The 14,278-nt window shown below is 46.9% G+C and overlaps 1 pseudogene; it reads left to right on the top strand.

Annotated features, from left to right (window-relative positions):
* The first annotated feature begins 700 nt into the window (after positions 1–700).
* Positions 701–1,908, top strand: LOC107506491 (annotated as a pseudogene).
* Positions 1,909–14,278: the final 12,370 nt, after the last annotated feature.

Here is a 14,278-nt window from a genome sequence, read left to right on the forward strand (position 1 = left end):
GACCTCCTTCATGGCCGGGCTTCGGCAAATATAATTTTTTAAGCGTAAGCTTTTACTGTAGAACACTTAGCAGAATTGTGTACATAGGTTAACCCAATTATTCAATAATTTTTAATAACTAAATCAGTATTTTAAACACAATCAATAGAAGAGTATAAGAATGTTAAAGATGCTTATAAGTCATTTTCAGAATGTCTATAGTTGCTCCTGTGCCAAATCATTCTCTTTTAATTAAGTTTGCTGCATTTCAAAATATGAGCAACAGGGAGAAATGTGAATTTATTTATCATGGCATATTGTTTTCTCTTATGCTTAATTACAGGGTCCCCTTGACTTGGCAACACCTAATTCAAAAATCATTACTGGGGAACCACAGGCAGTGCCTGAAGAGGTGTCATGGGGGGCCACTGCCCGAGAGTAGAGCCCGCGCTGCACTGTCAAGAATACCACACCATCACGGCGGCCGGTCCTGAGAAGCACCCACCGTCATCACCATCACCACTGCCACCGCCACTGCCACATGCATACCAGAGAGATGTGGCACACTTGGATTTGGGACATGAATTTATTTGAAAAATTGCTTTGGGTTTATGAATATGATTTCTGATGAAACCACATTGGAAAGTTTTTCATCATTTGTGTGTATGTGTGAGTGTATATATATATATACACTTTAATTTTTCAGTTGACCTATAATGCAATGAGAAAATTTGCATATTGCAAGGTGGTCCTAGCCATCCCTTGATTTGGGTACTCTTGGGTATGTTCCTGCTGCTTTACTTCAGCGAACGCAACAACTGTGATGGGAAAAAGAGAGAGAACTTTCTGCTGGGGCCAGTAAAAATGCCTCATGAAGGCCTTGGAGAAGTGGGAAACAGGTCATCATTCATAAAGAGGATCAAGAAAAGTTAAGAGATGTTTATAATTAATTAGTTCAATTAAATAGCCAGTGAGATGATTGCACTCAACAAATCTTTACCAGATGTTAGTTTAGAAGAAGGGTGTAAAACAAGAGTGTATCCAGAAATCTTCCTACGACAAGTGTGGTGATACTTTGCCACAATGAGGCTTAGCACACACTTCTGGGAACCGTCCATAGTGTCATTAATCGCTCGCCAAGACACATGCTCAAAGAAATTGTTCCAGTAGATGATGCCAGTGAAAGAGACTTTATGAAAAGATCCTAGAGAGTTACATGACAAAATTAAAAGTAACAGTTCATGTCATTTTAATGGAATAGTGTTCAAAATTGATCAGAACTAGAATAAAAGAAGCTGCTATGCTTTCTTAAAATAATATTTAATGTAAAGTCCACTTTAAAAATGTTTTAAAATTTTTTAATTTTTAAAATAAATTAATTAAATAAAAGAAATTGTTGTGTCTACAGGCCAAGTGATCACCTCGTAGACCCTCGCTGTGATTGTAAGTGCACAGGGGGATGACAGGAGGCTTTCCTAGCCAGGATCAAAACATTACAGGAAAACAGTGCTATGTCCTACCATTCATGTGATCAGAGACAGTGCTTCTGAGTGTATGGCAGGTTCTGATATGACCGATGGTAGATTCACTTGGAAGCTCAATTTTTGCTGATATCCTGTTTCCTGAAGAGAAATAGACAGAAGGAACATTGATCGGACTCTTCCTGTCAGTATACCTACAACGGCAGGAGGCCTTTTTTCAGGAAGTAGAGATCACTTTCAGAAAATTTGAACATAAGATGCTAGAATAGATATTTGTGGAAGAGAAAACATAGAAAATTCCTTTAAGCTTCAGCAGCGTGAAGGAATAAAGGAGATTGTTACCTGATCACATGTCAGACATGGGTTTAGAAAAGCGACATCTGAAATTGAGCTGGAAAATGGCTCTTTAAAGGTGATTTTAATTGCTTTCCGCAATTTTAAAAATTGATTCTGGAAGGTGATAGGCTGGGATGAGGAGCTCACCTTAACTGGAAAAAGGCAGAAAGAGAGGAAGATTAATGGAGGGTAAACAACAGGGAATGAAGGGTGTGAAGCTCTGATGGGGAACAGGCTGAAGACTCACACAAACTGGGTGTCCGTCTATTGGTCTGAAAGGAAAATAACAGACTGAAGGAGTGATGGGGAGGGTGTGGAGAGAGGGAGGATGGATTGACTATGAGCAGGAGCTCAGACTTGTCAGAAACTGAGGATACGAATAAAAAGAGCACACTAGTCAGATATTGATGGAGAATGAGGTAGATGGCTGTACGGTGACGAAAAGGGGCAGAAAATGTAGTGTGTGAGGTGTTTAGCTGCTGCCAGCCTGTGTTCACTGACTATGTGTGTGGCGTATGGGTTTGGGATCTCTTGGGAGTAGCCTTGACAGAATATTCACCGTTTTACCAGGTCTTCCAGAAGTTACTTCTGAACCTGAGAGTGGCTCCAGCATTTGAAAAGACACCTTATGCCAGAGGAAAGCTGACAAACTCTATCCCCAGCCCTCCAGACAGGTACCCCCACCAGAGCTGTGCATGGAAGTGGATGTTCTAGCCAAGCTGCCCAAGAAGCATGGTGTTCGGTGCCTCTTGCAAATGCCGCACATAGATTGGAGTCCCCGAGGACCCTTCAGCCCCAATCCCCAGGCCAGACTCTGGGACCCAAACACACCCTGCCTCCCAAAGTCTCCTTGGGGGCCGCAGTCTAGACCCTGTAGACTTCTCTAGGGTCTTTTTATACCTGAGCTCTCTGCTCTCAGACCCAGGTTCCTATTGTTCTGGTCCCACTGGGCTTCCCCTTTTCATGGAAAATATTTATTTGGTGTATACCCCACTTCCCTAGATGTGGTGACTTATGGAATGTCTCTAAGCACACTGTTAGTTAAAAACTGGCCCTGGGGAAGGGAGGAAGCCAAGAGGCAAGGGTGGCATAAGGTATGCAAAGGTAAGAGGCAGGTGAGAAGTCATGTGATTCAGGGGGTGCTAAGCTTTGGCAAAAAGAGCTCCTATGGTCAACTCCACTCAAGTGTTACCTCAAATTGCACACTAGATAGAAACAGAGAAGAGTGTTTCCTGGTGACCCCCATTAAAGTGTTATACCAAAGATGAAAACAAGATGGCAGCAAAAATTAACTTCTCGTGATGACATGCACTTGGCAGTTATTCCCAGGATACACACTGGATAGCAAGAAATAATAACTTTTCATGATAACATACACTCAAGTATTACTCGAAAGATGCCCACAGTGACAGCACAGAATAGCCTTTGCTGATGATATGCACTTCGGTTTATTTCCAAAATGCCCACCAGATGTCACAGGAAACAACTTTTTATTAATCGCACTCTGCAGTTATTCCCAAGATGCACACTACATGGCAGCAAAAATGAATTTCATGATAATCGACTCTCTGATGTTATTCCTAAAATGTCCACCGGATGGCAGCAGGGAATAAATTTTTCTGATATCAAAGACCTGGGTGTTGTTTTCAAAATGCCCACGAGATGACCACAGAGAATACTTATTCATGAAAGGCACACCTGTGTTGTTCCCAATATTCACACAAAATGGGCGGAGATAAAAAAATTCATAACATGCCCTTCAGTGTTATTTTTAAAATGCAGAAGAAACAACAGCGGAAATCCATTTTCATGGCCTGCACTGTGGCGTTACTCCCAAAATGCAGACCAGATGGCCGCGGAAAATGAACATTCATGACATACACTCCCATGTTATTCCAAAAATGCCCACCAGATGGCGGCAGAGAATAATTTTCTTTTTTTTATTATTTCCACTCTGATGTTTTTCCAAGATGCACAGTAGATGAGAGCAGAAAATATATTTTCATGGTGGCATACATTCAGGTGTTATTCCCCAAATGCTCACAGGATGGCAGAAAAAAATTAAAGTTTTATATTGATATACACTAGTTTGTTATTTTCTAAATGACACAAGATGGCAGCAGAAAATGATTTTTCCTAATATGCGCTTCTGTGTTTTTCTCAAGGGGCACATGAAATGTCCACGGATGACAACTTTTCATAATGGCATGCTCCTAGCTATCATTTTCAAAATACACACGAGATAGCAGCTGAAACTATTCTTTATGACATGTGCTGTGGTCTTCTTCACAAAATGCCCACCAGATGGCAGCAGAGAATGACTATTAATGATTATAATATTTGAGTGTTATTCCTAAAATACCCGCCAGATGGAAGAAGAGAATAACCTTTACTTACACTCTTGTGTAATTCCTAAGATGCACACAAGATTGAAGCAGAAAATGAATTTTCAAGACCTACACTAAGGTTTTATTCCCCAAATGCCCACTAGATGACATTAAAAAAAAGAAACTTTTTGATGACATACAACCAGATGTAATTTTCAAAGTGCTCATGAGGTGTCAGCAAAGGAAAATTTTCATGATATGCACTTCTGTGTTATTCCCAAGAATCACACGAAATGGGAGCAGAGAAAAAAGTAATAATGACATGCCCTTGAGTGTTATTTTTCAAGTTCACACGAAATTGCAGCAAAACTAAGTTTTCATGCTATGCACTACAGTATTATTCCCAAAATTCCCACAGGATGGTGTCGAAGAATGAATATCCATGATGACAAACACCGGCAGGTTATTCCTTAAATGCCCACCAGACGGTAGCAGAAAATAACTTTTGATTACATACGCTCTGCAGTTATTTTCTAAATACACAGTAAATGGAGCACAGAATAAGTATTTATTACTTACACTCTGGTGTTAGTCCCAAAATGCTTACCCACTTTTACTAGTTTGTTATTTTAAAAAATATCCATAAATAGCAGAAGAGAATAATTTTCATAAATGCACTTCTGTGTTTTTCCAAAGATGCACACCAAATGGAAACAGACAACAACTTTTCATAATGACACAACCGTAGGGATAATTTTCAAAATGCACACAGGATAGCAGCTGAAATAATTCTTTGTGATATGTGCTATGTCTTCTTCCCTAAATGCCCACCAGATGGCAGAAGAGAATAAATATTCATGATGACAAACAGGTGTTTTTACTAAAATAGACACCAGATGGTAGTACAGAATAACTATTATTTATCCTCTTTTTTTTTTTCTCCAAAGACGCACAAAGATAGGGCAGAAAATGAATACTCATGATGACCTACATTTGGGTGTTATTTCTAAAATGCCCACCAGATAGAAGCAGAAAAACAATATTATAACGACACATTTGCGTGTTATTTTCCAAATGCATGTAAGATGGCAGCAGAGAATAAATTTTCATGACACACACCTGTGTTCCATGTGCATCTTCAGCACACGAAAAGCCCGCTGAAGAAACTTTGCTCAATGACATGCCCTTAGGTATTATTTTCTAACTGCACGAGAAAGCAGAAGAAATAACTGTTTCTGACATATGATGTGCGCCACGAAGTGGCGGCAGAAATAAATGTTCATGATGAGCTATACGGATGTTGTTCCCAAAATGCCCACAAGATAGCAGCAGAAAAAAGTAAATTTTTATGATGACATGCACCTGGGTGTTATTATCAAAATGTCCAAGAGATGGCAGTGGAAAACAATATTTTATGATTTAGACTCTGATTTTTATCCCGAGCCACTCGAAATGGCTGCAGAGAAAAAATTTGTAACGACATACCCTGAGGTATTATTTTTTAAATACACATGAAATAACGGCAAAAACTTTTCTTGACAGGCCCTGGGGTGTTATTCCTAAAATGCGCACAAGATGGCAGCACAAAATAAACATTTTCATGGTTACATCACTTGGGTGTTATTCCTAAAATACCCACCAGATGGCAGCAGAGAATAACGTTTTTACTTACACTCTTGTGTAAATTCCAAGATGAACACAAATTGGGGCTGAGGATGAATTTTCATGATGACCTACGGTAAGGCTTTATTCCCAAAATTTCTACCAGATGCCAACTGGAAATATTTTTGATAATGTACACCTGGAAATAATTTTCAACATGTGCACGAGATGGCAGTGGAAAATAATTTTCATAACTTTCACTTCTGTTTTATTCTCAAGATTCACACAAAATGGGAGCATAAAAAATTTTATGGTGACATACTCTGGGGTGTTATTTTTTTAACGCACACGAGATATAGCGGCAGAAATAAGTTTTCATGATATGCACTGTGGTGTTAATCCCAAAATTCCCACCAGAGGGCAGCAGAAAATAACATTTTATGCCACTAACACCTATATGTTATTTTCAAAATGTCCACGAGACAGCAGCAGAGAACAGTATTGCATGACATGCACCCTTGTGTTATTCCCAAAATTCACACGAAATCGGAGTAGAGAGAAATTTCATAACGACATATCCTGGGGTGTTATTCTTTTTTTTTTTTTTTTTTGTAATGCACATGAGATATAGCAGCAGAAATAAGTTTTCATGATATACGCTGTGGTGTTATTCCCAAAATGTACACCAGATGGAAGCATTTTGAAAATAACACCGGAGTGTGTCATTAGAAACATTTTCTGCTTCCATCTGGTGCATGTCATGCAATACTGTTCTCTGCTGCCATTTCACAGAAGAGCAGCAGAAATAACTTTGGGGGACATATGCTTGGGTGATTTTTTCAAATGACCCACAAGATGGCAGCAAAGAAAACTTTTTCATAATGACACACTGGGTGTTATTTTCAAAATGAACATGAAAAAGCAGCAGAAATAACTTCATGAACAGCACAGTGTTGTTACTCTCAAACTGCCCACCAGATGGCAGCAGAGAATGAATATTCATGATGACCTATACTTGATGACATACACTCGGGTGTTATTCCCAAAATGCACACCAGATGGCAACAGAAAATAGCTTTTCATCAAGACATTCACCTGGGTGTTATTCTGAACACGCACACGAGGTGGCAGCAGAGAAGAGTGTCTCTGTTTTAAGGGCTCTGACCAATTATTAAAATAAGAACCCAGATTCTTGGTACTAAGCACGGTTTGAAATAAATCCTATTATAGGCCCTTCATATGCATCATCTAACGTATTGCTTCCATTTGCCAAATTAGACAGAACATGCACTACCTGCATTTTACAGGAATTTAAACTGAAGACAGATTCTAACACAGTGCTGAGTCCAGGAACCTACACTCACACAGGATCCTGCTCCCTCCCTAAAGAGGGGCTCCCTCCCTGGACCATGGCTCTCCCCTCCACAGCGGAGCGCCCCAGCCCCAGAGCGGGGATCTCCCCTAGAAGCGGTGCTCTCCTCCAGAGCAGAGCCTCCACTTAGATCAGGGCTCTTCCTACAGTGGGGCCTCCTTCAAAGAGCTGGGCTCTCCCCTCAGTGCGGGGCTCCCCCACGAGATCAGGGCTCCCCCCTGGAATGGGGCCCCTCCAGAGCAGGGCCCCACTAAGTGTGAGGCTCCGCTAGGAGTGGGACCCCCTATAAAAGGTGCCTCCACAAGAGTGGAGCTCTTCAAAAATGTTGTCCCCTAAAGAGTGGGGCTCCCCACCTGAAGAGGGACAGAACTCCCCTTTCTATAGCAATGCTCAGCCCCATAAGAGCGCAGCACATGTCACCTCCTTCTAGAGTGGGACTCCACCCCTAGAATGAGGCTTCAGCCCCTAATAGCGGAGTTCTTCCCAAAGAGGTGGCTTCCCCACAAGAAAGAGGGGCTCCCTTCTGAGAAAGGCAAGAACAAATCCTAAAATACAGCATGGACTTTGGGTGATTAACACGTAGCAGGGTAAGTTCACCAGTTGTAGGAAACTGCCACCCTGATGGGAGACGAGGTGCAGCAGGAGGCTGCCTGTGTGGGGGCAGAGGGTGTACGTGCAATTTCTTCCTCTCGATTATGCCATGAACCAAAACTTCTCTGATAAAAACAAAACTGTAAAAAAGGATGTTTCTAAGAATGCTAACTGCATCTGTGAATAAGCTCAGTATTAGTTTATTGAAATAATATATACATTACACTGTGATGCATGGAATACTCTATGTAATGTCACATGACTAAAAGATATTTCTTCAGGTGACAGAACTTTGTTGCACCCGGTACAGTCGTCCTCCTTTATCTGCAGGGCATACGTTCCACAACTCCCACTGGGTGCCTGAAACTGTGGGTAACATCAAGCCCTATAGAGACAGTTTTTCCTATACATACATATATACATTCATACAAACATACATACATAAATACATACACATCTTTTCACTTAAAGGATGTGCTTCATGGCTTCTCTTTGGCATATCCAAGTTGTCAGCATCACTACTTTGGTGCTTTGGGCCATTAGAAAGTAAAGTAAGGGTTCCTCGAGCACAAGAACTGTGATACCACAACAGTCAATGTGACAAGCAAGATGGCTACTAAGCGACTGAGGGGTGGGCAGTGTACAGAGCATGATTGTGGACACAACGTTCAATAAAAAAAAATAACTTGGACTTTATAAAATTAAACACTTTGTAAAAGACCTTTTTCAGAGATCAAAAATAAATAAATAAGCCACAAACTGGGAAAAATATTTGCAAAACACGTATCTAATAAAGAATTTCTGCTCAAACTATACAAAGGAGTCTAAAAGAAACAACTCCACTAAAACTGGGTGAAGATCTGAACACCCGCCCGGCCAAGGAAGAAATGCGGTCTGGAGAAGAAGAGGGGCTCCATGGAGAGGGACCTCATGGTGATCTGATCGCAGGTCCCTAACTGGGAGGGTCGTGCTGGGTCGTCACACCCCAGATGTAACTTCTTCACTGGGAGGCTTGTCTCTGCCTCAGACAAGCCCTGTCCACTGTCTCCCCTGTGAAATGCCCCTGGCACCCCTCCCCCTAATGTGTGGCAGCACACCATGATCACTAATTGGCCTTGCTTTCTCTCACCCTCACGTCCGTCATCCTCACGTTCCCTCCTTAATTCCAAACGCATAAAAGAAACCGCAAAACTGCCGTTCTCTGGAGCATTTGAGAGCTTGCTCCTGGGCGTATCTCATCAGTTTGGCTCAAATAATCTCATATAAAAATTCTCTGCATGTTTGAATGTTTCTGTCATCAACAATAGATAGTGAATAAGCTCACAAAAATGAACACAATATCATATATTTTTGGGGAAGTACAAATTAAAATAACAATGAGACAACTCTGCATTCCTATTAGAACTGCTAAACTCCAAAAAAAATGACACCACCAGCTGCTGGATGGTCACAGCTATCGGCACCCTCATTCGTTACTAGCAGGACACACGGCCACTTTGGAAGGTAGCTCGGCAGTTTTCCCCAAAAATCATGCCCCTAATATTTATACAACTGCTTTAAAAAACTACATACAAATAAAAACTAGCATGCAATTGCACACAGCAGTTTTCTCCATAATGGCTCAAAACTAAAAGAAATTAGGATGTCCTTCAATGAAAGAATGCATAAGCAAATTGGGGAACATCCATGTGAGGGGGAGCAGGACATGTCACCCAAAATATGCTTCTTTAGCATAAAGATTATTTTAAGCTGGTTAGCTTTTTAAAAAGAGTGGACGCAGGAAAGTCTCTGAAAACCAAGGACATACTGCCCTTTCGTGAGGGTCACGCCCAGCACTGAGCCCCAGCCTGCGCAGCCAGGTTCAGAGCACAGTCCCGCGGCGACTGGTGTGTGAGCCGCCGCTGGGCCCAGGGCCTGAGGGCTGTGGGCTGTGGCCGTCCTGCAGCTCACAGTTTGGGGGCCACTTTCATTGAGCGAGTTCACAGCAAAAGCAGGTGGACCAGGAGCTCTCAAGTTTATCACAAGTAACAAAACAAGTAGATAAAACTTTTTCATCATTTGATGGAAAATGGGGCTACAAACATGGCTTTTAAATCATCTAGAAAAGTGCTATGAACCACCCGTGGAGAAGTGCCCTGGCCTTTCGATGTGTTCAGAACACTGAGGACAAAAAAACTGGCGACGAGGAATGACACGGCCCACCAGGCAGGAAAACGTTTTAAAGCCACCGTCATGACCATTTCATCGAGTCTAGAACACTGTCTAGTGCAAGGTGTATCACCAGTCCACATATCGCTAAGGAAAACGCTGAGAATTAATTCATGACGTGTTAGATGCATCCCGACTCAAAGGTCTTACAAGTGTGAAAAACACGTGTGCCTTGGGATGGCACTGGTGCGGGATTCACAGACACTTAAAAAATAATACACGTGCCAGACATCGACCTAAAAACAGACATGGCTTCAGTATAACACTAAGACGATGCTGCAGAAAGTTGGGGAAAGAGACATCTCGTCAGTGAATAGTATTGAAAAACTTAGGTAGTCATCCATGGGAAAATGAGCTCCATTACCCGCCCCCCCTTTCTCTCTCTCGTCACACACACAAAAACACAGAAACACACACAAATTCCAACTGGACCAAAGATAAAACAACAGAACAGTTTTAGAGGTAAAACTAAAAAATTTTATATTATCAGGATAGGGAAGGCCTTTCCAAGTATATCATTCATAGAGAAGCCACACAGAAAACGATGATTAATAAATCTCAATGATTAAAAAACAACACAAAAGCCAACTGCAAGGAAAATACTGCACTATCCTCAAAATGAAAAAGACAACACATAAATTGGAAAAATGGACTGGCCCCTCACACCACAAAGACACACTATTCCTCATAGAAAACACTGTAAAGGAAATACGAGTGAACGCCGTGAACCCCCAAAGGAAAAAGAGGGCTCTCAGGCCTACCAGAGGGACATCCCGTCATTCAAAATGACAGGGACCCCTTCCCCCCGCCCCTCCCCCCAGTGATGAGCCTCCTTTTTCCACACCCACCTGGGTCCCAGGGCTCCGGCTCTCCAGGTACCTGGCTCAGCCCCTGGGAGAGGACAGGCCCCAGAAGACCCAAGTGGCCAGGGCCTGAGTGGAGAGTAAAGGACAGGCCGAGAATGGCAACTGCTCCACCGCGGTGACGGGGAGGCCGCCATGGCAGCAGCGGAGACGGTGGAAAGGGCTGAGCGTGGCAGAAGGGCTGGCGATGATGCGGGCCTAAGGGTGGTGGGGACGGGCCACCGTGGAGCTGGCGAAGAAACGGCCAGAGGTTGACGGAGGAAGGCGGCGGGGCGCCGAGCCCCACAGGAGGACGGTGGAAAGAAGCGCGATTGACAACGGGCGAGGCCGGGCGGAAACGGGAAGCCCGGACCTGGCGACTGAGAAGAGCGGGCCGAGGGCGGACACGCAGCGGGCGGCCATCTCGGCCGGGCAGGAGAGGACGGGGCGAGAAGCGAGGGGACAGAGCGGGGAGACTGACCGGGAGCAGGAGCTCGGCCTCGTCCGAGTGAGGACGCGGGGGGAGCACGAACCCTGGGCCTCGTCGATGAGACGGACAGTGGCGAGGAGGCGGCGGGGGCCGGGGTCGCCGACGTGCGTGTGGCCTGTGCGTCTGGGGTCTTCACTGTTTTCCCAGGTCTTCCGTATACACCTTCAGCACCGCCCCCCCTTACAGGGTGCGAGTGGCCAGCCTCGTGCGAGGGCAAAGCCGACAGACTCTACCGCACCTGACAGACAGGTCCACTCAGCACAGCTGTGCGTGGGGGGCGGGGCGGTGCACTCAGCACAGCTGCGGGAGCAGCCGGTGTTCGGCCCCTCTTACAAATGCTGCACCTGGAGTGGGGTCGCCAAGGCCCCTTCAGCCCCAGCCACAAGCCAGAGCCCAGGACCCCACCACTGCCGGCCTCCCCAGCTCTCCCTGGGGGCTGCCGTCTGGCTCCCCCAGGCTGCTCTGCGGCCTCTCCACACTCGAGCTTTTGGCTCTCTGACCTGGGTTCCTTTTGCTCTGCTCCTGGGCTGCCTCTTTTTCATGCAAAATAAGTATTTGGTGTGCACCGTACTGTCCCCAGATGTGGTGACGTACAGAGGGTCTCTAAGCACGGTGTTAGTTCATAAACTTCTCCGGGGAAGTTAGGGGAAGCGGCATGATGCGTGCACAGGTAAGAGCCAGGTAAGAAGGCGGTTGAGTCAGGGTGTGCCAAGCTCATGCCAGGCGTCGCCATGAGGACTCCAAGTTCCACCGTGCAGCTCCCAGGGCACAGATGACCGGGGCACCGCGCCGGGTCTGACACGCTCCTCACTGGCTCAGACGCCTTTGGAGAAAGAGTTGTGTTTTCCAGTGACTTCCACTCATGTCATTCCCAAGACGCACATAAGGCGACAGCAGAGAAGAGCTTTCCCTGGCGACCTGCGCCCTGGCGTGACTCTCAGGATGTGCACGAGGCGGCAGCAGCGAGGGCTGGGTCCTCGCTACCCTCACCTGGTGTCATTCCCAAGACGCGCAGCAGAGAAGAGCGTGTCCTTGCAAGCTCCACGTCACAGTGAGAATTCAGAGCCCTGGCATGAAGCTCACTGTGAGATGAACCCTGTTCTAGGCCCTTCTTGCGCTTCGTCTCACCTAGGCTTCCATTTACCACATGACGCAGGGACAGTTATCTCCATTTCACAGGTATTTAAGTTGAAGATTGATTCTGACATGGTTCTGAGCCCAGGACTCAGGACTACATGGGCCAAAAGAGCCAGCACACAGGACCCTGGACACACAGAGTAACCCAAGCAGTCCTCGCGGCATTAGGTTGAACTTGGTCATTCGGTTTGAAGAGAGCCTGCACGTAGAGCAGTGGTGCAGCTCGCCATGTGACTCCGGGGTGGGACCGGGCCGGCAGCTGAGGATGGGGACGGGCGGGCCCGGGCGGGGTGGCCTGGCCCCTCACAGGGCGACAACCAGTGCCCGATCCCGATAGTGATGCCTTGCCCACTTCGGCACCTGCCTGTCCTCTGGCCTTCTTGCATCTGCTCTTCCCGAGTCCAGGGCACGGTCTGGCTGCTGCCCACGTTCCCCTCCTCTGGGGTCTTGGCGGCTCGGGATGGAGCGTGTGGTGGCAGCTGCCCTGTGGCGGGCGCCTGAGCCCAGGCAGGCGCTGGCCCGACTCCTGCCCCCACCCCCAGCAGTGTGACTTCAGCCTCCTCGTCTGTCACACGGGGTCACTGCCCCGTCAGGGGCCCGCGAGGGCGCAGCGGGGTGGTGGCGGCGGCTCCCGCCCCACACGTGACCAGCCCTCGCCCGCCCTCCCTCTCCCCTCCTTAGGCCTTTCCTAACCTTCTAGGGGCCGGACACATCGAGAGCTTCGCGATCGCACCCTTTCAGCAGAATCGCCTCTCCTATCAGCGCCCAAATGGCCACAGTCCCCCTAAGGGCTGACCGGCATCTGTCGGCTTTGTCCTCAGGGCGGCACGGACCACACCCCTCCCTGGACTGCACGGCCCTGGCCCTCTCCACACGGCCCCTGCCTCGGCCCGGCCAGCGCCACCTCTCCCCAGCCTCCCCACCGGTCCCATCCAGTCCACCCCACACTGGACCAGCTTGGTCTTTCCAAATTAGGGATCCGATCCTGTAACTTGCTGTGCACAGAACTTCCCACGGTTCCCGCAGCCGAGGGAATCAGGTCTCTGTCACCAGCACACCGTCGACAGACTCTCGATCAGGCCTCATGTCCTGTCACGACGCCCAGTGCAGTCACGGCCCCCCGGCCGTCAGCACGCCCGCCCCGGCTGGAAGATGCCAAACAGACCGAGGCGCCAGCACTGCGGCCGAGCCTGGATGCAGGGGCCTGAGTAAAGTATAGACTCTACTCAACTATAATCCACTAAAATTTTTTCATTAACTGTAACAATTCTGCAAAACAACTAAAAAGAGAAATTAAAAGTCAAATAAGGGAAATCTATTGCATCACACTGGGAACATAGAGGAAACGGGCGATTTCCTAGTAAAATTACACATTAATAAAATGGACCCTAAAATAAGGAAAATACAAGCAGACCAATTATCCAAGGACCTCCTCCCCCTGCTAGCTCTCCTCCCTCGTCTGGGGTCTCCCTCTCGGGGGGCAGGGACGGGACAGGCACAGAGCTGACTGGCAGCTGGCAGGTCCCCGCCCAGGGAGGGCGCTGTGCCAAGGGGGTCTCAGGGGTTGCTGATCTGCGGTGTCAGCTGGGACTTATTTTATGGCAAGGAACTGGACATGCTGAAGCGCGGCGGCAGACGTGTAGAGCAGAGACACCGGGAACCGGGTGTCGGGGTGGGGGACCCAGGGCTGCTACTGCAGGTGCCGTGTACGTTAGAAATCGCTGCACAATGAGGGCCCCTAGTACAGCCACGAGGCCACTGCCTGGCCAGGGTGTGTGGCCAGGGGGGCTCGCGGACGCCCCGGGTCTTGGTGTGCGGTGACCAGGCCCGGGCGCTAGGTTCGGGTCCCACTGTGCCCACCCAGGCTCTCGCTGGGCACTGAGGCCGCGGCCGGACACGCGCGTGAGGCTCCC

Source organism: Rousettus aegyptiacus, unplaced genomic scaffold (genome assembly GCF_014176215.1).
Source record: "Rousettus aegyptiacus isolate mRouAeg1 unplaced genomic scaffold, mRouAeg1.p scaffold_m13_p_3, whole genome shotgun sequence".
NCBI classification, from domain to species: Eukaryota; Metazoa; Chordata; class Mammalia; order Chiroptera; family Pteropodidae; genus Rousettus; species Rousettus aegyptiacus.